This window comes from Cibotium barometz, chromosome 2 (genome assembly GCF_041138505.1).
Source record: "Cibotium barometz isolate CiBa-2024 chromosome 2, ASM4113850v1, whole genome shotgun sequence".
Lineage (NCBI taxonomy): Eukaryota > Viridiplantae > Streptophyta > Polypodiopsida > Cyatheales > Cibotiaceae > Cibotium > Cibotium barometz.
In genome coordinates, this window is record NC_141047.1 from 18245184 (window position 1) to 18267323 (window position 22140).

Here is a 22140-nt window from a genome sequence, read left to right on the forward strand (position 1 = left end):
TAGGAATCATCATCAAACTCATCTAGGTCTCCAAGAAGTGGCGGCTCATCAACAGTGGAAGCAGGAACATGCTCATCAAAAACATATATGCTGACAACAACCTCTATCCTTTGGAAAGAGAGATATTCCACAAATATAAGCTTTTGGGACTTCGAGTCAAGCTTCCCCCTCTGCTTATTTGGAATGTAAACATAGGCTCTGTCACACGTAGAGAAACAGAATGCTCCTCAAACTCCACCCGGAATCTAGTCTTACAAACCTCATTCACTGACAATAGATGAAAACCAAGTGCAGGGAGGTAAAGAACACGAGAGGAATGCTTCCCCCCTCTGCCCCATCGGGAATGAAGTATAAATCGGTATATTGGAATTGTCGCGCCAATGAAAATGCAACCTGACTGTCGTTTAAGATCTTGTAAGAACTCACGGGAAGGAGTCATGTGCCTGGAAGCACCACTATTAAGAATCCACTCCTGAGTATCCATGGTGGTGAAGTCAATTGCCTCCTCACTCGAAGAAGATGATGCATCTGTGTCTAAAATCTCCAAGTACACAAAGGCAAGAGTCTTTGCTAACTGAAGCTAAAGAATTAGCACTCTTCTCGGTATTCTGCTTAGGACACTTTCTCGAATAGTGACCTTTCTCTTCACCACAATCGTTATAGGTCTACTCAGCCTTTAGTTTCTCACGGTCTGAATCGAGCTTCTTCTCAGAAGATTTCTTCAATGAAGACTTCCCTTTGCCCTTATTGTTGTTGTTGTTTTACGGCCTTTTGACCACTGGCCAGTTAAGGCCTCAGAACCTCCGCCCTGTGGAGGGTTCGTAAAATGCTCTTCCTAGTCCAAGACCATAGGCACAAGATCCTCCCACGTGATGGTGCTGAGCCTGCCAACACTGGTGATCAAAGAGGAGTAAAATGCTGAGTACTGAGAGGGGAAATGAGATAACAACGTGATGGCCATATCCTCTAAAGATATCTCTTTCCCAGCCTGAAGAACCCACTGCTGAAAGAGCTTGCAACTTGTTGATGTTCTCCCACATCGTCAAAGACTTTGTAGGATTCATCACCCTTATCTGTACTTCCAAGGAGATCCGCTTCATGGGTGATACCCTGTTATACATAGAATCCAAGTGCTGCCAAATCCCTCTGGCCATCGTCATATGCTTTATATGGTTAATCACCTGTGGTGTGCAATTTAGGAAGATGAAAGAGCGCACACGAGCATTGACACGATCCCATAACTATGCCTGAGCCTCCCATTCTTTCCGTATAGAGGGTAACTCCCCGTCTTCCAACTTCAGCCATGGAACACCAACTACAATGAAAGTAGCCAAGTCATAAGACTCCAAAACGGACTCCATCATTACCTTCCATATGTCGTAGTTTTTCCCATCCAACTGTCGGTCAACTAGGAACATGGGGAGTGTACGGATCTTCACGTGCTTCTCAGCCATCTCAAGCAAGTCTGCCATCTCAAGGGTTCACAAGGTCTTGTGAAGGGAGGGTGGGTGGGAAAAAGAAGAAGGAGAGGCTGCAAATAATATGCAAGGTGGCTGTCCAATGGTGATGGCACCCTTCTACCCGATCTCCAAGTCTCAAACAGCCCAAGCAATCAGCACCTCAAATCAACAAACCCTCGAGCTACCACTGTCTCCAAGCTTCAAGACACTTGGGGCTCTGATACCATATCAAAATGCACATCAGAAATGAAGACAACTGCTATAGAGAGAAAAACGTAGATGAGAGAGGGAGAGAGAAGTTGTATAAACTCTCTATATACACTAGAAAAATCTCGGAATGGTACAATGGCAAGTGTGGGGGGCAGGGGCCATTTTATATAGCCCCAAGCTGCTGGTCTACCAGCCCAAAATAGGCCGACAGCAGCATATATGCACACGACCAGCAATAGTTGCTCATCACTCATGACCAACAAAAAAAAACATACTCAGCAGGGCGAGGTGAAAAATCAATCGGCCACTCCTGCAAGTCAAGTTGGGTAGCACCTGATTCAACCGACATGCCTCCCACACCCAGAAAAAATGGGAAAATACATGGAAAGTGAGGAAAAATGGGGGAACACCAAAACTGGGCAGGCATACCCACAAGAGAGGCCCTGGTGTAATGTATAGACAGGAGATGACTGCTAACAATCAAAGTATATTTGGGTACAATGGCATGGGGAAGAGCAAGATTTTCCTTGGCCTCTCGAGCACTAAGAGGCTTGCAAAATCCTCAATAGGTTCTAATTGATAACCCAAACATCGTTTGATGGTGACCAAACTTTGTGAGCATGTGGGGGTCCCCCCCACATGCTCGTAAAGTTTCGTCACTATCAGACAATGTTTGGGTGACGATGACATGGGGAAGAGTGGGATTTTCCATGGCCTCTCAAGCACTAAGAGACTTGAAAAATCCACACCGGGTTCTAATTGATAACCTAAACATTGTCCGATGGTAACCAAACTTTGCGAGCATGAGGGGGGGACCCCCCCACATGCTCGCAAAGTTTGCTAATTGTGATAACCCAAACATCGTCCAATGTGGTGACCAAATTTTGCAAGGGAGGGACCCTCCCCACATGCTCGCAAATTTTGGTCACCATCGAACAATGTTTGGGTATGATGGCATGGGGAAGAGCAGGATTTTCCATGGCCTCTCAAGCACTAAGAGACTTGAAAAATCCACACTAACACTAATTATTATCCGATGGTGACCAAACTTTGCGAGGGGGGGGCTCCCCTCTAATATGATCGCAAATTTTGGTCACCATCGGATGATGTTTGGGTACGATGGCATGGGCAAGAGCGGGATTTTCAACAAACAATATGATAGCCAAAGTGTTAAAAAAAGTTGCATTGTGCGCTAATTGATAACCCAAACATCTTCCGATGGTGTCCAAACTCTGGGGGGTCCCCCTACGTGCTCGCAAAGTGTTAACCACATGGTGGTTAACTGGGCAATTGACTTAGGTGGGTCCACCAACACATTAAAAGGGAGATGATTTTCAAGGCAAAAGTGATACTATAAAGAGATCCCAAGTTATGGTGTTTTCCTCTTTCTCTTTTGAACCCATATCCCAAGAAAATTTCAAGGCTTGAATCTATGTTTTGATAAATGAGATCTTGGGATATAGAGCTTGGTTTGTGTTATCTCGATTGATTTTATTGAGTTGAACAACTATGGATGCATGTCTGAAGTTTAGGAAGTCAAGGCTGGCCCATTGTTGAACAGTCATCCACTGTGAATAGGATTCAGAAATAACTAGGCTAGTTTCATGTCAGAAACAGCCAACTGTGTATCAAGGATGGTAAACTGATGGGTTGGAGGGGTCGATATAATCCATTTGAATAGAAGGGTAGAGTTCTGAAGTTAAGTCTAACACTCAGCTGATAGTCAGGAGTCAACAGCAGTCAGCAGTCAGTAGTCAGCTAAATCCGAATCAAAATAGTGAGCACAATCAGTTTAGGTCAGCTGTGGGGTCAGCTTCTGTCAGCGGAGTGCTTATGATGTGAAATCCCTTGATTTTAAAGGTTCCTAAAGGCCTGTGGATGTCAGGTGGGGTCAAGAGAGGCTTTTTGGAGGAATGACTAAGCTTTTGAAGGTGTAGATCAAGTTGAATCTATAGTCAACTGAGTCGAAAGCAGCACTGTCAGAGCTGTGTCAGAAATGAGTCAGCTAAGGGTAGCTAACATATTCTAGGAAGATCTAAGGAATGTATTTGAGGATTGCTGACTTGGGGAAGTATTCTGGGAGCCAAGTGGACGTGTTTGTGACTAGGGACAACATCAAATTTTGGATTCTGTCACAGTCAGCATCATGCAATCAGTTGAGTGGTGTTTTGGTCAGCCGGGGTCAGCAGAGCCATCTAGGTGGATGTTCAAAGGTGTCAAAATTATGTGCTGACTAGGAAGGATAATTGCAGTTATCATTTGACTTTGATTGAAGGAAACTAGGGTGTTCAAAGAGCAGTCAGTTGATGTGGGCAGATCAAAGTAAGTGGTCACCAGTCACATCAGGTCTTTTCAAGGGGGCCACTTGTGATGATTGAATCACTCGCGCGTTTAGCTTTTCATGAACATTTTATATATTTTTCCCACAGCACAATGTAAACAAGGGGTGTCCGGCCAACAAGTGTAAGGCCGGACCAAATGCACGTGTACATTATTAGGTACAGAAGCACTTGGTTTTTATTTTACAAAATGACCGTGAGTGTAGCCTAGAGGTGGCAAGAAGAGCTATGCACTAGTAGGCAAGGTTACTCCTCTCTAGGCTCGTAGCGCTACTGATGTGCCACTGGGCACCAAGGTCAGTCCATAATCTCTCTCAAGTGTAGGTGCCCGGCCATTTTTAAAGGGTTTTGTATATATAACAAATATATAAAGAAAATTGGGACATTTTCCTTGTGCAAAAATCTTCCATTGCGCCATCTGCACTGTGTGGATAAGAGTGTAGCAAAGGCACGTCGCAAGGGGCTGGCCTTTGGAAGAGGAGATGCTTAGCGTGTCCAACCGGCGCGCGGAGGTGTGGCTCACACGGGTGGTCAATAAGGCGTGGGCGGCTGGGCAGAAGGCGAAGGAGGTGTGCTTAGCATGTCCAACCCGGCGGAGGTGGTGGCCACACTCCTCACTGAGCTAGCATTTTCTGGGCATTTTAAATATATTGAGAGCACACTAAAAATTAGAGCCTTGCACGTTTTTACTTTCATATGCTGTAAGATATGTGTCAAGCTCTCTCTCTCTTGGGATAGTTTTCTACGACGTTAAAAAGTTCTCTTCTCTCTCTCTCATAGGAATCGTGGCTAGCTTGGCCTTCACCACTTTTGCCTCTAAATAATTCAAATCACAAGCCCCTTTGTATCTCATTGATGTGACCACTGTGGCTGCAGATATCATTTTATAGCTTTGAAAGAAGATTTAGAGATTAATTAATGGCACACTCTTGACCATAGCTATTTCAAGCCATGATGAGAAGGAACTTGTGATGTTGATTGGAATATATTTTTGATGAACGGATCGTTATTTTTGAAAGAAAAAAAAGAAAAAAAATTGTGTTTTTGCTATTTCGGCCCATTCCAGAGGGCTTTATTTTTTCAAAAGTAAGTTTTAGGCTACAATATTGCTTTTACAAAATATTATATTAATGATTAGCTTAGCAACTCCATAAATACAATAACTTTTAATCTTGCATTTGCATTAAATTTGGGTAAAAATTTGATTTTCTTTTTTGGGCTTAACCCCATTTACAAAGAGTCTCATTAACCCAAAATTTGATGTTTAGCTTAAAAACTAACTAATTAATCCAATACTAGTTAGTTGCTTTGTAATTTAAGTATAATAGAAGCATTTTTTGCATTAAGTTAAGTATTTACTAATCACCCTATAAAGAGTGATTAATAAACTTAATCGAAGAATAGCTCAGGTAATTGGACTCTAATCCAAAATCCGAGCTTGGATTTGGGATTAGGATACCTAAGTTGAGTCATTCCAAGCCTCAAACCCACTTTTTATCACTCTTGAATTTTTGAGGTTTTAATCACTTTGCAGGCTTTTATGGAGAGAAGAAAATTTGCCTGTAGGAGCTCAAATCTCTCCAAACCAAGTGTCTGATCTAGGGCTTGTGAAAGAGCTTCTCACATTCTTGGCAACCACACTCAACAACCACCACTACGGTAAGTGCTCGTAAGTGCCCTTATCTATTATCTTTGCAAGGAAAGAATTTAGTTTGAGGGCATACAGACCCCCTCAAACACCGCTTCTCCTTTGTAAAGATATTAGATTCAAGGCAAGTCTCATCTTTCGGTGTGAGCAAGGTGGACTAACGAGGATCATCTCCAAAGTACTAAGCAACACAATCAAAGTTGCAGAGGCTTCTTCAACAAGAGTCTCAAACCACGTACACAAAAGAGCCAGTGGAGAAGTAGCTTTGGAAAACAAGATACATACGATACTTGGGATGCTTCTATGAGACATCAAGAGATATTGAAGTTTCCAAGTAAGCTCTATACTTTAATCCATGCATGATTTTATCCAACTCATCATACCTAAGCTTACTTAAGGGCAAAATAATCAATTCAAATAACGAAGGAATCATTTAAATCACATAAGAGACAAAAAAACACCAAAGAAATAGCTAAAAACGGAATCAATGAGGATTGATTTTTACCTTCTATTGGCAAGAAAGAAAATTATCATTCGTTGCCAAAAGGCCCATCTGAGTTGTGACTCATAGTAGGCACTAACCTATGCACGTGAGAAGTGGTAGGGTGATCGCTGACTCTTTGAGAAGCGCATCGAACAAGGTTTCACATGCTTCTACAGTAGGTAGCAGAGTAAGCAAAGATCAATTAAAAGAAGCTCTAAAGGGGCCAACACTAACCTTGAGAGATTTTAGTGAGTTGGATCGCTTTTCCTTTTCCAACGACTTTGATTCTGGGGTCCAAGAACTCATTCCTAACCAAGAAACCGAAACTTCTGAAAAAGGAATGTTGCAGAAACGCTTGAATCCTTTCCTTTACATCCCTAGTGAGGTCCCTCAGAAAACTCTGAGCAAACCAATGCCATGAGAATGGAAAAGAGTCCTAGAGGACACGGCAATGTTGAAAAGACACTACATGGCTTCCTTAATCAAGCATGTGTATATGGATGAAGCCCATAGGGTCTTTAATATAGTACCTAGTGAGGATCTTACATTATAAACCCCTTGAATACCGTAGTTTTTAGAATTGAAAATCTAGATTTGGGATTTTATTTTTACAAAGATGTCTGGGAAACAGGTATCTTCCTTATGAAGAACTTGAAATTGAGCAAGTCACTGAGCTTATAGCCCAAAGCTCATGAATTCTCAATTCTACCTAACTCCGTGCCAACAAAATCAAGATTTGGTGAATCATTACCGGGAATTAGTAAAGGTAAAGAAGTTGCGCAAGAGGCACAATCCAAAGGCACCTGGGGTATTGGTGCAACCAGTGGATTTTTAGAGTTCACGTATACTCCAAGATGCATCAACCTTGAGTATGCATCTGTACCGCCAATTAGCAAAATAATAAGAGAAGAAGGAATTCACATTGAGGGAGAGAAGGGACCTGTCTCATAATCTTATGTACACACAACAGTGCCTCCTTTCTCATATGGTCAGTTTACATTTACCTTTGCAGCGCACGGGACTACCTACCACTTCTGGACCAATCCAGATGGCTCAACCTATTAGGAGTGAGAGTGTAGACCCATTATACGCTACCCCAAAAGTCTGCATAGCTCGAACAGGTGATTTTCAAACTGTGGATGTACATGGACGAAAGATACTAGATGCACCGATTTCTAGGGCACTACAGCTCCTCTAGTAGGGATGCTATCAATCGATGATGCCATAAGAATGGCTGAAGCTATTGCTAGGGCAGTAGTAGGCAGTAGAGAACCAGCTGCCAAAGTTCACTTGCGTACTCATGTACCTCGAGAACGTAAGCAAGATAAGACAACATCCAAGGTTTGAAGTGTGTCAAACACAATGACCAAGTTCAGTTGGCACGGGTGATGCCCATGGTCATATTGAAAATTTTGAGCAAGTAAGTGAAGCATTGAGTGCAAATGATGACCCTACAAGGATTGAAGCTGGCTTCACACTTGAACAAGGTTTAACTAAATGGTTTCATACTTTAGAACTAGAAAGCAAGGCAACATATGAGGACTTGAAATAATCCTTGCTTATAGCGTATGCAAAAACTGGAGGCAAATGGAGTTTTGTAATCAATTAAACACTCTAAAGCAAAAGGAAAGTGAATCTATAAGGGAATACATCAACCCAATAAAAATACTTGTATAACCGTTATGAGCCTAAGGAAAGGCCTAGCCATACATGGTTAATCTTGTTATTCTTAGAAGGTTTACAGAGCGATACGCTTCATGATGCCCTCTACACTCAAAGACATCGGACATTCAATGAATGTGCCTTAGATGCCATTGATTATAATGATAATCTAGTGAGACCTCCAAAGGAAATTAATGTTTATGAAACATCATTCAAAACTCCTTCTAGAAGTGGATCTCAAAACCATAAAACTAATGAAAAGGAGGAGGATGCGGAGTTGGTGGGACGATTGATGAAGCAACTCAAGGATGAGTTTAAACTGGTTCCAAAAGAGACGAGCAATCCCCATCTCTATGCATGTAGGGATATGGTTTGGTGGGCATACTATAAAGAAAATCATATGACTATGGAATGCCCTCATCTCAAACCTAGACCCAACCTATGGTGTGGACATTGTGCTCGAATGGGTAACCCAACACCAACAGGTGTTACCAACTCAATCCCACTTTAAGGATGAATCAAGCAGTTGGAGCTCCTGCTCGACCATCTCCACGAAGACTGTTTGCATTACCTACACCACAAGTGCAATCCTCGAATCTACTACAGGCAGGCGGAGCAACAAACCCTTTACCACCTCTAGTCTTGCCACCACAACCAGTCCCTCCTAGGGTGACCCCACCCAATGCATCAAATGGTGGCAAAGCCCAAAAGTGATATGAAGAACATTACCATGGAACTCGGCTATGATTCTCTTGTTGAAATTTCAAAAAATAAGGAATACATAGTCATGCCTCCTAGCTATACCATGGTTAGTGAGTCTCTTCCTGTGATCCCAGAGGATGAGGACCTACGATTTATGAGAAAATCAATGGAGAATAGCTTTGAGGCTCACCCTCAAAAGCTTTCTAAGAAGCTTATGCAATACACAAATCCTATTAAGGAAAAGGAACAAATTGCTGAAGCCATTGAGTTGGTTCAAAAGACTCAACAAGAGTTGAAAAAGGGTTTATGGACAGATTAGGGCTCCAAAATCGATTTCGCCACCTCCACTCTCTGTCATTCCTAAGTCTAGAAGTGAAGTCTTGCATGAGGAGGAGGAGGACTATGCAACATTGATAGTTCCAGACTCTAAAGAGTTAAACCTCTTTAAGTTGCCCAATGACGACAATGCCAAAGAAATAACATTAAGAAAGACACAAGGACAAGTTGGGAACTCGATAAAACCTATTCAAAATCATCAAGATCGGCCAAAGTCTCATGTTTTCTAGTTGAATCTTAGAAATAGATCTCCTCCAAGATCTAGAGTTATGTCTATCATCAATGCCACTGAACCTCTCGAAGGGACAATAAATGGATCCATTTCCTGATTGCCTGGAGAGTGATTTGAACTCTAGGATGGGTGTGGAAAGAAAGAGGATTCCCACCAGTAACAACGAGATCTATGAGATTCCCAAGGCTTTCTAAAGAAGTGAGAAAAGGAAAATAGCCTAAAACATCAAACATGTTGCAATCACTATCAGCCCTATACCCCATCCAGATCTAGAAAATGAAAAACATTTCCTTCAGTATGTCAGGGCAAAGGCATCCTTTGATTACTTGACCAAAACCTTAGGAGATGACCTTAACCAGGCCGTTCCAATTCATAAAATAGATGCAGCACCTCTAAGTCTGAAAGATAGCCTTGTTTTGAGTCAGGATCAAAATTCACAAAAATTGTCGAGGTCCGCTAGAAAAAGAAGGAATAAACTTCTCAAGGAAGCTAAAAAAGAAATAAAATGAAAGGCCCAAGAAGACGAACAATTAGAAGAAGATGCTTCCAAGATTCTTGATTATTTCAGGAATTATAAATAAGATGAATGCTTTGTACAATGTGAAGAAGCAAGATAAACAAAGAGCGAGGGCTTTGAACCGTCATTTGAAGGCCCCATCGAAGTTAAGAAAGTGGACATTGCAAACCTTGGTGAAGATTCCAAACCAGTCTACATCACCACAGACCTGGCAGAACAAGAAGAGAAGGATCTCATTAATCTTCTTAAGTAAATCAAGGATTTTTTCGCTTGGAAATACTCAGACATGAAAGGGGTTCCCCGTGAAGTCTACAAGCATACTGTTCCAATCATGGATGATGCACGACCTTTGTGACAAAGATCTCATCCTATGAATCCAAATTGGCTAGAGAGAAGATTGATAAATTGATCAACGCGGGTTTTATTTATGAGATAGAACACCTATTGTGGTTGTACCTAAAAAGAATGAAAAACTCCAAGTGTGTGTCGACATGAAAAAGGTCAATGCTGCAAATGGTTAAGGATCATTTTCCTTTGCCATTTACTGAACAAGTATTACAGCGATGGCTAGAAAAGAAGTTTATAGCTTCTTGGATGGCTTCTCAGGCTTCTCAGGCTATAACCAAGTGCAAATAGATCCTGCTAATCAACATAAGACAACATTTATCACCCAATGGGAAACTTATACCTATAAAGTCATGCCTTTTGGTTTGACCAATGCTTCGGCAGCATTCCAAAGACTTATGTGTATGGATTTTAAGGACTACGAAGAGGAATTTCTTGAAATCTTCGTGGATGACCTTAGGGTGCACTAATATTGGAAGGAGCATTTGAATTGCTTACGCAAAGTTTTTCTAAGGTGCAGACTTTATCGAATCTCTCTCAACCCTGAAAATTGTCAGTTTATAGTCAAACATGGTGTAATCCTGGGACATATTGTGTCTAAGAGAGGATCACCACTAACCTAAGCAAGATCAAAGTAATTCTAGATCCTCCTACAAATCCAAAAGGAGTACAAAGGTTTATGGGTCATGTTAGGAAGGATCACAAGGTGGCTATTGATCCTCATGGAATTTGACTTCTCTATCACTATGAGGAAAGGATCATCACATGTGCTTCCAGATCATCTATCCAGAGTACCCAATGGAGAACCTCCAGTAGGTATTGATGAGATGACTTGCCTGATTCATGTCTATTTCAAATAGACATAGTTCCTGAATGGAGCTTTGACATTGTGCACTTTTTGACGAATGGACTACCCAATGAACCCTGAAATTTCTTTTAAAAAAGCAAGATGATTGGTTAAGTTGGCGGCACCATATCAGCTAATTGCGGGGCAATCATATCGATTAGGCAAGGATGGAGTTCTTGCATGCTAGAGTTTGACTATGTAGCTGTCCTTGAGGAAGCTCATAACAGACTAGGCAGTGGACATTTTACCATAGAAACCACTGCACAAAAAGTTCTTCAATCATGCCTATGGTGGCCAACCCTCTTTGGTGATGCCTCCGAATTTGTCTAGAGGTGTGAAGAATGCCAAAGATTTGACATTACTCGTGGGGAAAGGATCATATGTCCTTGATTGTAGTCTACTCTCTACAAGTCTTCCAAAAGTGGGGGATGGACTTTGTTGGACCTATCAGTCTTGCTACAAAATCATCTCAAGCAAGGTACATTATAGTGGCGACATGCTATTGTTCTAAATGGTCAGAGGCCCATGCCACTGGGAAAGCTGATGCTTAAAGTGCTACCAAATTCTTGCATGAGAATATCATAACAAGATATGGTTGTCCACTGGAACTTGTAAGTGATAGAGGAACTCATTTCATCAATGAGGTGATCACTTTTCTCTTGGCTGAGTTCATGGTTGTTCATAGGAAATCTTTGCCATACTATCCTCAAGCCAATGGGCAAGCAGAAAGTACTAACAAAACTTTATGCACTGGCATATTGACCAAAATAATAAATGAACAAAGAAACTATTGGGAACAAAAGCTTCCTACTGTTTTTTGGGCCTATAGAACGACCTATAAGACTACTACTAGAATGACTCCCTTCCATATGGTGTATGGGGTTGAGGCTAAGAGTGGCAATATTAGAAAAACTTGAGGGCAATGAGATATCCAAAAGGTTGTTCCAACTAGAATGCCTTGATGTGCAGCCTACGGATTATATGTTGAAAGCTTTGGAGAAAGAAATTGTTTGACAACCACGAGCAAAAAATACTTCAAGGAAGGTGACTTAGTACTAATGTACGCAGTAAAATGAAACAAACAGAAACTCAAGATGTTGGGCATGGATCCATGTCATGCGTGCCGAGAAGAGAAAACAACAATCTTACATGCTCTCTATTCAAAACAGCCATGTGGCTAGCAAACAACTGAGGAAATGATGATTATATACCACCAGGACAAGTGTACCTTGAATTTCGTGTCGTGAACAAATTGTATCCTTCATTATGTTTACTTGACATGGGAGCTTATTTAAGCCTTATGTCTTATGAACTTGGGCTAGAATGGGTAAATCGGTACTTCAAGATTCAGGCCTAGCCTTGAGTTTGTTCAATGGTTGTGTCTCCACGTGCCTTGGCTTGTTCAATGTGTCTTATTATATCAGCAATGATCTTGTGGAAGGTATTTTTCATGTCATGAATGCAAGAGAAATGAAAAAGGAGGTCATACTATGTAGAAATTGGATTGCCAAATATGTCTTAGACATTCAATGGAAAGCTCATACATTCGTGGCTTGTTTACCTTCAGGAAATCAGACTATCTATTTGTCGAATGAGGTGCTGCACCCATTGAGTGGGGAAGGTTTTCAGAAAACTACTCTTCAAATGAGGAAAAAACACTAGAACCAGACTAGGAAGTCTTATTTTCTAAGGAAAGGAAAATTCTAAGCAACAATGAATGACCTACCCATAACAAATATTCCTCAGTTCCAACCTTGGAGACCTCACAAGTACCCAAGTCTAAAATCCATAAGCTCTCTACAAATGATGAGTGGAGTCCACATGTTGAACTGATAGAGAGCTACACGTGGGTCGCACTCGTCGTAGAAGAACTTTGTCTCCTTCCTTGAAGATCTTTCAGACCTCCTTGTGTCGGCATAATGCTTTTGCTGATCTTGAACAGCTTTAATATCTTTCTGGATAGCCTTGGTCTGCTCTTCCATCTCCTCGAGCATTTTTCTGGAGGCTTCGACTCTTAAGGTTGGATCAGAGAAATTTAGAGATAAGCATTCTTGCCCATAGAGTGCTTTGAATGGTGACATTCCTATGCTCTAATGATAAGATGTATTATAAGCAAGTTCTACCAGAGGAAGGTATTGAGTCCATCTTCTTGGCTCCTATCCACAATATGCTCTGAGAATGTCTTCAATTATTTGGCTGACTCTCTCAGTCTAGCCATCGGTCTCTGGATGATAAGCTGTACTAAAACAAAGTTGAGTACCCAAGGCCTGAAATAAGGACTGCTAGAACTTCGAAGTAAAGTCAAAATCCTGGTCTCACTGACTATCCTCTTTGGTAGACCATGAAGCTTGAAGATATCCTTGATGAATAATTGGGCAACATTAGAATATTTGAAGGTTTTCTCTACTAGTATAAGATGAGAAACTTTGGTAAGCAAGTCCACCATTGCTAGAATAACTGGGCAACATTAGAATATTTGAAGGTTTTCTCTACTAGTATAAGATGAGAAACTTTGGTAAGCAAGTCCACCATTGCTAGAATGGAATCATATCCTCCTTATACAATGGGGAGACTTGTGAAGAAAATTATACTAATGCATTCCCACTTCATTTGGGGGATATCTAATGGTTAAAGCTTCCCACGCATTTTGACTCTTTCAGCTTTTGATCCTTTGACATGAGAGACATTGATTCAAGTACTGAAGAACATCATTTTTCAAGCCCGGCCAATGATAGTTCCTTCTTACAACATTCAAGGTTTTTGCATAGCATGGGTGCCCTGCAACACGGGGCTATCATGAGCTTCATGGAGGATTAACTTCTTTAGGGAAGGATCCTTAGGAATACATAGCCTGTGATTAAAGTTGAGGCACCCATCATGGGTGGAGTAACCTTTGACTAGATTTTTATCTTTTTTTGAGGTTCCTCCTTCTTTAACTAGGTTCACCATCTTTTGGTAATCGGGATCATGAAATGACACCTCTTTCACCTTGATCAGAATGGGATTATTTGGCATAGAAATTGCACTCAAGAAAGATTTATAGCTGAGTGCATCAGCATAAATTGCATCATGAAATGACACCTCTTTCACCTTGATCAGAATGGGATTATTTGGCATAGAAATTGCACTCAAGAAAGATTTATAGCTGAGTGCATCAGCTACTACAACATTATCCTTCCCAGGGCATAATTTGATGTCAAAATCATATTCTTGTAGGATTTCAATCCATCTTCTCTACCTCATGTTGAGGCTAGGCTAGGTGAAGATCCACTTCAGACACTTGTGGTCAGTAAATAAGCTAGAATTTGCACCCCAAGAGATAATGTCTCCATAACTTGAGGCAATGAACAACAGCTAAGAGTTCCAAATCATGGGTGGCATAATTTGCTTCATATTGCTTCACCTTGTGAGAAGTATAAGCTACTGGTCATCCTTCTTGGCCTAAGACACCACCAAGTGCTAGACTACTAGCATCAATAACCACCTCAAATTCTTGGTGAAATCAGGAAGTTTTAGGGCAGGAGCTAAGGTAATGATGGCCTTGAACTCATCAAAGCTAACATGATGGATTGGCAACCACACTATTTTGGAATTCCTCTTGAAAAGATCCGTCAAGGGTGTAGCTACCATGGCATAATCTTTAATGAAAATCCAATACCATCTTTTGATTTCCAAAAATCCATGAACTTCGTAGACTGATTTAGGGGGTGGCCGTTCTAGTATATCCTTGACCTTAGCAAGATCTACTGAGATGCCATCTTGGGAGACAATGAATCCAAGATACTCAATCTAATAAGTAAAGAATGTACATTTGCTCTTCTTAGCATAGAGTTTATGTCTACGCAGCAATTGCAGAACTCTGCACACGCTCTTCCACCGACTTGGAGTAGACTAAGATATCATCAAAGAAGACAAGCACAAATTCATCCAAATAGGGACAGAATATATCTTGCATTAGGTAGTTGAAAGTTGCAGGAGAATTAGTTAACCTGAATGACATTACAGTAAACTCATAGTGGTCATAACGGGTATTGAAAGTTATCTTGGGTATATCTGCTTCTTTGACTCTGATCTGATAGTAGCCATACCTCAAGTCTGATCTTTGAGAAAACCTTTTCCCCATGAAACCTGTCAAGAAGCTCATCAATGCGAGGGATAGGATACTTGTTCTTGATAGTGACTTGATTTAGCGCTCGATAATCTATGCAGAGATGAAGAGTGCCATCCTTCTTCTTTTGGAAAAGAACGGGAGCTCCCCAAGGAGAGCTGCTGGGGCGTACAAAACCTTGCTCAATAAGTTGGGAAAGTTTCTCCTTGAGTTCAATGGCTTCAGGGAGAGACATCTTATAGGGTGTTTTTGAGACAAGTTGAGCACACCAGGGATTAGCTCGATGTCATGACCGACTTCTCGAGGAGGAGGTAGCTCGATGTCATGACCGACTTCTCGAGGAGGAGGTAGCCCTAGAATTCTTGGAAACAAGAGGGTTCTGATTCCTTACTAGGTTCAGTAGCTTTGTTGAGTTTAATTAGGAAAACTTGATGTCCATTATGTGCTCCCTTAAGAAGATGTTTTGCTTTGACTACCCTAGACTTGGGTTTACTTGTCTTCCCCTATACTACTTGGCCATGCTCATTTTTAAAAGTGATACTCCCCTGTTATACTAAATACTAGCATTGTTTGCAATTAACCAATCCATCCCAAGGATCCCATCATAAATACCTAATGGTAAGATTCTAAAATGGCCATGAGTTTGCTGACTACCCAACTCGAAATCAAGGTTTCCTACAGAGTGGTGAGATACTACTTCCTTCCCACTAGCTAGTTCTACAACCATTCTCCTAGCTGGTTTTTGACCCAAGTTTAATTTTTGTAAGCACCTACTAGGAGAAAGAAATGAATGGGTACTACCACAATCAATCAAAATCTTGAATGACTTACCGTGATGAGTGGTTGGGGTTTGAATTACACCGAATTATTGATTTTTGGACCTTGATGTTCTACTGCCACATGGATGGTGGCATGCTCTTCTTTAGCTATCTCCAAAGTTGGTTCTTCATTTATAGCACAGGTTGTGCAGGCAATTGTGCTCCGTGACCTCTACCACATCCACCACCTCTTGCACCTTGGTGGATGAGGGTTCCACAGCCCTGATTTGCTCGACCGCCTTGAGGAAAGATGATGCAGCTTAGGGCAGTTGGCCCTAAAGTGTCCTAGCTCATTGCATTCGAAACATAGAGGGTCTTCTAGAAGAGGCAGCATACGAACAGGAAACAAAGGAGTTGGTTTGCCGCCCTCGGTTGTAGTCAGGAGCATTTTGTTGAGACTTCTTATAAAATTGATCTTTAGGGTTTGCTTTAGGGTAAGACCTCTTTTGAGGCGTATCTTTGCCAAACTTCAGCTCTTTCACAAGAGGTTTTGCTTGTATGAGAGTATCTTGCAATGTGCTCGGCCTCATTGCTTCAAGGCGGGAGTCCAAAGGTTCATTCAGACCTTGGCAAAAATGGGCTACTTGCTGGGAGGTAGTCATGGATGGGGCATACTTCTGAAGAGTGATGAACTTGGAGTAGTATTCTTCTAGGGTTGAACTGAGCTGCTTGAGGCTAAAGAACTCATTCATCTTGATAGATTCATGAGATGGGGGGAGATACCGCTCCTTCACAGCTTGCTTGATAGATTCATGAGATGGGGGGAGATACCGCTCCTTCACAGCTTGCTTGATGTCATCCCATGTTTGGGAGTGTTTGGTGACCCCCTTGTCACACGACACCATTGCTTCCACTAGAGTTTAGCATCTTCAGTGAGATGAAATCATGCAAGCATGGACTGGTTTACCACTCTAGTACCAGCAGCAGCAGAGCTGAGAAATAGTCATCCATAGCTTCGATCCATACCTCGGCATCCTTCTCAATTTTTGAACCTTCCCCCTTAAAGGAGGAAGGTTGCATTTATTTGAGTATGAGCTTCTTCTCCTGGACATCTGTGTATAGCATATTGGGGAATGGAGGCTGATCGTCATGGCCATTAGTGCAAGATTAAATTTTAGGATTATAAGATTCATACATTGCACTACACTCATGTTTGGGAGTGTTCGGTGACCCCCTTGTCACGACACCATTGTTTCCACCATAGTTTAGCATCTCTAGTGAGACAAAATCGTGCAAGCATGGACTGGTTTACCGCTCCAGTACTGGCAACTGAGAAATAGTCATCCATAGCTTCGATCCATACCTCGGCATCCTTCTTAATTTTTGAACCTTCCCCCTTAAAGGAGGGAGGTTGCATTTATTTGAGTAGGAGCTTCTTCTCCTGGACATCTGTGTATAGCATATTTTGGAGTGGAGGCTGATCGTCTTGGCCATTACTGCAAGATTAAATTTTAGGATTACAAGATTCATACATTGCACTACACTCATATTTGGGAGTGTTCGGTGACCCCCTTGTCACATGACACCATTGCTTCCACCAGAGTTTAGCATCTCCAGTGAGACAAAATTGTGCAAGCATGGACTGGTTTACCACTCTAGTACTAGCAGTTGAGAAATAGTCATCCATAGCTTCGATCCATACCTTGGCATCCTTCTCAATTTTTGAACCTTCCCCCTTAAAGGAGGGAGGTTGCATTTATTTGAGTAGGAGCTTCTTCTCCTGGGACATCTGTGTATAGCGTATTGGGGAGTGGAGGCTGATCATCCTAGCCATTAGTGCAAGATTAAATTTCAGGATTACAAGATTCATACATTGCACTACACTCATGTTTTTGAAATTAAAACTTTGAAATCATTTTATTTCTCAAATATTTACAAGGAAAAGTTTTATTACAAAGATTTGAGACTAATATAATTAGTCTTATTCATCTCATAAAAGAAAATCCTAAGCCCAACTAAGATATAAGACTAGAGCGTTCCACATAGGTGAAATATGGGGGTTCCATCGTGGTTTCTAAAACGTAGAACTTCCAATTAATCTATTGGAAAGCTACCCGACTAATCGGGTCCACCTGCCCATAAGATGGTGCCGTCAGGGCATTTCATCCTCCCACTGTCCACCCAACTCATGCATCAATTTTGTTTTCTAATTAGTCCTACCATGCTATGTGACATATATAGACAAGTTCCTTAAATAATAACCTTACACATTGTTCGTTTAAATGGCCTTTCACAATGATACAACAATGCTTACAAACAAAGGATTTAATAAAAGAAATAGATACAATATTCAAAATTATCCATAGCCAAATCCAAGCTCTCTTATTCTTTTACTTTATTCTGTCTCGATGATCTAGAATTTTGCCTTCCAGCCTCTATAGACTAGGCAATCCCTATACGGAATAGCGGGCGAGGACTCAAGCCAACCTGTCACCCTCTTAGGCTCCATCGCTTGACCCTCCTGCTCCTCATCAAAGGAATGTCTACACACTAGGGAGGACTTATTCACCGCTTTAGCCTGGGCCTCTTAGGCTCCATCGCTTGACCCTCCTGCTCCTCAGCAGAGGAATGTCTACACACTAGGGAGGACTTATTCACTGCTTTAGCTGGGCCCACAGGACTAGGCAACATCATATTACTCGCCTAAACTGGCGAACCTCATCTTCCCAATGGTAGGAGGGATACCTTGGGCCGACTCTGGGCCTTGCTAACATCTTCACTCGACTACACAAGCACAAAAACGGGGCTAGCATCGAGGTGGGGAGAAGATTTACATGTACTTCTTAACTTAATCAAGATAACAATTACTAAACTAAACCATCGAATACGATAAACAACATCACCTTCTCGAAAAAACAACAATATCACAAGGATTTTGGTATTTTTCAAAGCAAGGATAGTGGTATCTTCTTTCTTAATTAATTAATGCTAATATTAAAATTTAATCAAAAACCTCTTTTTTAAACAATGAAAAAGCTAACCTGGCCTGTGGGACTCCCAAGAGGAGAGTTGGGGTCGCATCCAGAGCATTTCCTCTAGGGTCGTTATGCACGCTTCCCAAGTCGGTATTTTGGTATCTTCATGGAGGAGGCATTCTCTTCACTTTCACATAGCCCACGTCACTATGAATGCAACACTTTAGTCAGATCACAAATCAGAGTTTGTTTGCTCTCTACGAGCATAAAACTCTTAGGTGTGGGGACCACCTCTAAGAGCCGAAGAGCCCTTACTAAAGTCACCGCAAATGCTGGGGGAGGAAAGGTGTCCTTAAAGTAGAATTTAGGGCAAAAGGCTAAACCTAGAGGGATAGAGGGGGGAGTTCTCCCTTAAGTCTATTCACATCAGGGGAAGAGCAACTAAGGACACCCTCTACTCATCACAAGGGTGAGATGATAAAAAAAATTTGCAGAGCTTACTTAGAGGTGGGCTACGTGGCAGCATGGACGTCCACGTGTCGGCTAGTGTGGACCGTGTGTTGGGGTGGTCGACCTTTGGTCCTTATGCGGCTGTTGTACGGGTGCTCGGGTATGTGAACACCATCTTTTTGGGGCGGGGACCCCTAATTTGGGACGTCGACCTCGATATGCATGTTGAAGCGCCCGACGAGTGCAAAAATATTTTTCAACAAAAATGTCCAGGGTGTCTCCTTGGCCGTAGGGTGCAGTGCAGCAAGACACCCGGACGTGCATTTATTAGGGTTTAAAGTTTACCATATTTTAACTGAAAATAACTAAAAATTTACGTATAGGCTTAATCCGATGTCCGCTTTTAAGTGCTGTAAAACCCTATATTAGGGAAAAATCGCGTGCAAATTCTAAATTTGGACTCAAAATTTTAATATTCCAAGTGGAAATATCTCGATTATTAAAATCGATGATTTTTACACCACAAAAAGACCATAAATTCATCTATCAAATGGGCATATATTATTACTGAAGATGGGCATGTTACATTTGTGGTATGGAGTTTTGATGATGTTCAGTATCTTCCATTATCATCATCATCCTTTTTGTCTATTTTTGTTTTATACATTTCATTAATTTATTTAAACCATTTTTAACTATGCTTGTAAATCATTTTTGTGTTTATTATTAATCCTCTATGCTTAAAAATAAATAATATACAATTTACTAACCTCCATGTTGTTGAATCACCAAGTGTTGTTGATTGTTGCTTGCAAATGAGGATCAATACCAATACCAAGATGCAACAAAAACAATACTTAGGGCTCTTGAAAAGAGTTCCACTTTGTAGATGAATGTGGGAGAGGGTTTGATAATAATCCCACATGGGGACTTATGGGAGTCCTAGAATTTTTGTATAAAAGGTGGCTCATTTGAGAGCTTTACACACTTTGGGCTTAGTTCATGCAAGAGCTCCTTTGAGAGACCTACTCTCCCTCTTCTCCATAGAGGTGAAGACTCTTCTCTCACCCCATCTACATCATTGTATGAGGTTAATCTCTTCATTGAATCATTAGCAATGTCATGAGTCTTTCTCATCCTCTTCTCTAATCATTTTACTCTTATGCAAGCTTTTAGTATTTCATTTTTGAGTACATGGATTGATTTGAAGCTTTCATGGAAGCTTGATGCTTGAATGTGTGCATGCTTGTAGGAAGATAGGAGTGGAGTGAGGTCTTTCTCTTTGCTTGAGTGCATAGTGATTGTATTCCTCTTGCTTGGATTTGTGAATGAATGGGTGTGTAGGAATGAGGCCAAGTTGAGCTTAAGTGTGTATTGAGTCTATGTCATTAGTATGTGGTTAATTCTTCTTCTCCCATTCGGGATAGCCTCTATGCGCTAACCGGGTCGCATTCACGGAATGACAAGTGAGTGGGATTGAGTGTAGCCTCCGCTATGCTATGATGCCCCAAACAATGGCGCCGCTGCCGGGGAACGCACACCTAAGTTAGTGAAGGGTGTTAACCATTACTTTTTATTAAGTGCTCCATTGATTGCAAAATCATGGATTAGGGTAGATTAGAGTAGAGTTTGCAAGGGCATTGAGTGTGTGATCTCAAGGGCGCCTTGTGTGTTTTTATTTTTTATGAGAAGCAAGAAAAAAATTAAACCCCATTGCGGTAGAGAAATCCCGCCATTATTCAGATTTAAGTACTTTCAGTTTTTTCATCTTTGACGAGGTTTGCAAGAAGTTGGTAGGAAGTAGTGAAACGGTTGTTTTTCCTTTATCGTTTTGTTGTTTTGTAGTTTTGTGGGGAATCGTTTCCATCGGGCGCAGCAAAGAATATATATATATATATATATATATATATTTGAAGCGTGGAAGAAGGCGGAGGGGCGTTTTCATCGGGTGCAGTAGCAGCTGCAGAAGGCGGCCGCCAGTGTGGCATAAGCGGCAGAAGCAAAGAAGACTCTATATATATATATATATATATATATATATATATAGAGTCATACGCTAAGGCTTTGGTAGGTGGCGAGGAGAATCTGAGCGCAGGCGGTGGAGCAGAGAAGGCGTCGGCAAGAGCGTTGGCAAAGGCAAGAGCGACAGCAGACGTTGACGGCAGCTGCTGCTGGGCAGCCGGCAGAAGCAAAAAACGGGAGGAGGCTGCTACAGCGGAGGCGGAAGACGTGTAGTTGGTGTGGCTGTCGGCTGCGGCTGGCTACGCAAGCAGACGGGCGAAGGCGAGCAGTGGAGGCGACTTGGCCACTGTGTGGAGACGGCGGCAGCAGCTCGTTAAAAAGAAAGCAAAACGGGCGGGTGCGGCGAAACAAGCGAGGCAGACGATGCGCAGTCTTGCAATCAAGTTGGAGAAACCAGAGGGGGGCCTGATGCGCCCGGCCATGCGCATGCAAGAAGCGCATCCATGAGAGAGAAAGGCCTGCAGATTCAAAGGGCCTGCAGAGTATGCCGAACCAACAGCAGCTGCAGGACTTAGAAGAGCGGGTGAAGCAGCTTAGCGTAGAGTCTCAGCTATGGCAGAATCTGGCCAGGAAGAATGAGGCCATGGTTTCTAGTCTTAGAAGCAACCTTGAGAAGGTGGTGGCGCAGAGCAAGGAGTAAAGGCAACGGTGCGTCGGCGATAAACCCGGGGGCGAGCGGCGCGGCGAGCGGCGAGCAGACGATAAGGTTAGTGGATTTTTTCATTTTTTTTTATTTTTTTTATTTTTTTAATTAATTTTTATGTTTTTTTATTTTTAAATTAAAAAAAACAAACAAAAAAATAATATTTTTTATTTTTAAAAAAAAAGAGATTAAAAAAGAAGAAAAGAAAAAAGAAAAAGATTTAAAAAAAAAAAAGGAGAAAAGAGATTAAAAAAGAAGAAAAGAAAAAAGAAAAAGATTTAAAAAAAAAAAGGAGAAAAGAGATTAAAAAAGAAAAAAAAAAGAAAGAAGAAAAAAAAATTTTAAATTTAAAAAGAAAAAAAGAGATTTTGAAAAAAAGAAAAAAAAAATAGTGGAAAATCT